Below are 3637 nucleotides of genomic sequence, written 5' to 3'. Positions count from 1 at the left end.
AATCCCCTATTTCAGGGACATTTGTGTTAGGTAGGCCAAGGGATCACTGATTAGTCGAAGGATCCCATCCCTCTGGCCTATCATTTGTTGGTCGATCCGACTTGCGGCTCCTGCGAGGGCCCTTTATACTAGTTTGCTGCTAGGAGCCCCTCTAGTCGAATCCATAATCCATAGAAGTCCCAATAGAAGTTTACTGACATGGCTCTTCCATCGACGATCTGCTGCTCCCTCTTAGTTGCAGATGCCCATGCTTTGATTCAAAATCCCTAGCCAGTGATGAATCCCCAGGAAGAGAGAATTATTGAATTCCTCATCCCTTCAGTCCATTTTGAACCCGTCCCAGCAACGAACACCTTCCTACTGCAAGGCTTTGCTCTGCCCTTCCACTAGAATCCACTCCGGGTCGGAGGAGCAACTAGTCCAAATTCTTGATGAGCAGCCGAGAGATTGAAGAACGAACATTTGCTTGAATTCCTTGCCTCACCCTAAGATGAGAGGGAAGGTCGATTTGACTCGAATCCTGGACCTGATCTTTCATCCTACACCGATTAATGATGCGATGGGAGAAGTTTTTCTTTTGTCATTTTTCATCAATGCTGGCCCAGTCGTCCATGCCCAATCCCAATGGACAAACCTTAGCCCCTAGCTCTATAATCCACCCTACCCAGTCCCTGAAAGCCCTCCCGAGGGCCTAGCCCTTCGAGTCTTAAGCGACTTTCATCGTTAACGAACACCTGCGCTAATAAGACAAAGAGGGAGTCTTTGCCTTGAATGAATCAGTAAAGTAACAACGGATTGGTGGAATGAGGGATCAAGAGACAGATAGGGGGAGAATGGCAATCATTGCTGGACCTTCCCTTGAACGAGTCACGGAGCTCTCAACGGGGTGGTTTAGGTTCTGGAATTCCATCTCTAGTTGGGGCTTTCGGTTCGAAGGATATAAATGGTGGTGCGGGTTCATCTCTCCCGACCAGTTCAGGTTCAAGGGAGGGTAATCGAGGGGACCCAGACTTTAGATCTCTTCTCTATGGCGGGAGGTCTCTTTCGTATCAAGAGTGTTTTGAGGAGGCCAGGGGAGACGGATTGGATCGAGAGGCGATGCTTATACCCCTTCTTTATCGATAGGATTCCCATCATTTGCAGTCTCCGGCAAAGGAGATAAGAGCGAGGGACCGAACATGTTCTATCCTCAACCTCCATCCATCATTAGTAATCTCAATTAGCTTTTCCTATTCACTAGTACAATGCGCGCTACAACTAGCAGCCCCTTACTAGTAAGAGAAAAGGCTTGTTGTAGCGCAAGGGCTGATGAAACAGCAACTTATTAGGACTAGGTTTTGGATCGCCCCCCTTTATTCTTATTAGGAAGATATGTTTGGAACCCTATACAAGGGGCTGCTTTCCGTTCACCCCTATCTCTAAAGGGGCGCACACTCGTTACCACTAAACCTCAGCCTTGGCAAGGAGGGACTTGAACCCTCAACCTCAGCCTTGGCAAGGCTATGCTCTACCAATTAAGCTATTTCTGCCAGCTACGGTAGTGGCGAAGCACTACTGAGCAATTCACGTATCACTTGATACGGACGAATTCTGTTTTTCCGGCGGACCACAGTCTTGACCTCTAATCGAGCTACGAACACGAGTAGGTAGGCCGCTAGAGGGCGGCAAGGCTGCGCCTTTTCAATCACTCTCCGGCCTTTCCGCTAACGGTGCGAGCTGTAAGGAGTCTTGATCTCAAGTCAAGCTAGGGTGTCATCTGTCTTTTAAGTTAAGTCATTTCCTAAGAAGGCTCCTCTTATTCTTTCTACGATAATCCAAACTCAAGCTCCACGAGTCTGTCAGAACCAGTCGATTACTGAGCCATTCGTTCTCCCCTCTCGGTTGGCCTCCGCCAGCCACTAGAGCAAGTAAGAGAACCTACAGTGAATGTCGCAGATTTTTACCGGGTTATACACCTTTGTGTCTGGCTATGTATATGGATGTGCATAAAGAAGGGATGGGGCATCTCTATCCTTTTATGGGGGAAAAGAGAGGGAAGAAGCTGCAGCGTCACCTCACGAACTTCTTACTGGAGCAGTACTATAGGCATTTTCGAGTGTTTGGATGCACGTCTTTTGTTCATATTCTTGCGTAGTTAAGAGAGAAATTGTCCCCAAGGAAACCACTTGTGTCTTTCTTGGATATGCTCAGTCCAGGTATAGACGCTATGACGTGAAATCCAAGAAAGAGACTCGATGTATCCTTGAATGTTCTCTTTAATGGGGTCGCTTCATCTTTTCCTTAACTTAATTAATAAGCCCCGGGGGAGAATTATTACCCTCGCGAAATCGATTTCTAATAATTGTCTTATCACATTTTCCATTGGGATTTTAAATTATTATCAAATTCGCCATCTCAATCGCTTTAACGAATTAAGCCTAATTCGTTATCCTGCACATGATCTGATTCGCTAACCAGCTTAATTCGTTATCTTTGTTCGTTAACCCATTTGCTATAAAGAATTAAGCCCGATTCGTCAACTGGTTCGTTAGCTAATTCGCTATCTTTCTGATTCGCTAGCTAATTTGCTATTGTGGTTCGTCATTCTGATTCATTATTTGACCTTGACTTGATTTGTTATCTAAACATAACGAATTTGGTGAGCTGATTCGTTTTCTGGGCATAAAGAATGGGTGATCTAATTCGTTATCTTGCCAGAATGAATTGGCTAATCAATTCATTACTTTTCCTTAACGAATCACATCAGTCTTATCCAGACTTTGACCCTGAGGTCAAAGTCAAAATCGGTATGAACACAGAACAGTCAAACTATATCAGATCTGCGATTAAGCCTTCATTCCTTAACGAAATATCATGATTTAGGTATCAATGAAATCGTCTATGCAGCGCCTACAAACCCTAACCATTCAATCATTCATACATCGGGTTTTAAAGGTACGATTCGAGCATCTATATTACGGGTATTTTTAGGGAAACGGTTAACCTATCAAATTGTAATGGATTTCAGTGAGGTTTGCTTTGTTAGGTTCGTTTTTATCATATGTATACAGATCTAAGACTACCTAAATGAATCCGGATCTAAAGGAATGATTTCTAGTTTTAAACGTGCCTTAAACGAGTCGGTTTACGAACACGGTTAAGCCTTGATGTTGTTTTGGTTTTTCACGACGATCTAGCACCAACGGGTTAGGGTTTCCACCTTCGAATCTTGGCTCGGGTTATAAGATGGTGGTTGTGTGTGTTTATCAAGGTGTAGGCTATGGTGTAGATTTTGATAAAAATGGAAAGAATTAGGGTTTAAGGGGTATTTATACTCCCTTAAGCCCATGGACCTAAGGCCCATCTTTCCCTTTCGGTCCATAATAAATTCCATTTAAAAGCCTACTTATCCTATCATATTTTATTATTATTATTATTATTAACCGAACAAAAAATTGGGATGTTACAATAATACACTAGTAAGATTTTTGACCGATAAATTCATGATTCTTAAATATTGAAATCCTTATAATAAATTACTACCTGACATAATGTTAAGATAATAATAAATACAAGACAACTTACCGTTAACATCAAAATTTCCATAAACGTTATAATATCCAAATCTGATATTATATTAGATTAATAATTTATTAAT

General features: G+C 42.6%; 1 non-coding gene across 1 annotated transcript; it reads right to left on the bottom strand.

Moving 5' to 3' along the window:
* Nucleotides 1-1457: 1457 nt before the first annotated feature.
* Nucleotides 1458-1530, bottom strand: TRNAG-GCC (transfer RNA glycine (anticodon GCC)). Its single transcript has one exon. It is a non-coding gene; the product is annotated as a tRNA-Gly (tRNA).
* Between the last annotated feature and the right edge of the window lie 2107 nt (nt 1531-3637).

This window comes from Bidens hawaiensis, unplaced genomic scaffold, assembly GCF_021521415.1.
Source record: "Bidens hawaiensis isolate Kalapana, Puna unplaced genomic scaffold, B.hawaiensis_p1.1 tig00008883_1, whole genome shotgun sequence".
NCBI lineage: Eukaryota > Viridiplantae > Streptophyta > Magnoliopsida > Asterales > Asteraceae > Bidens > Bidens hawaiensis.
Note: the sequence above shows the minus strand (reverse complement) of the source record. Positions and strands in the feature narration are given on the sequence as shown.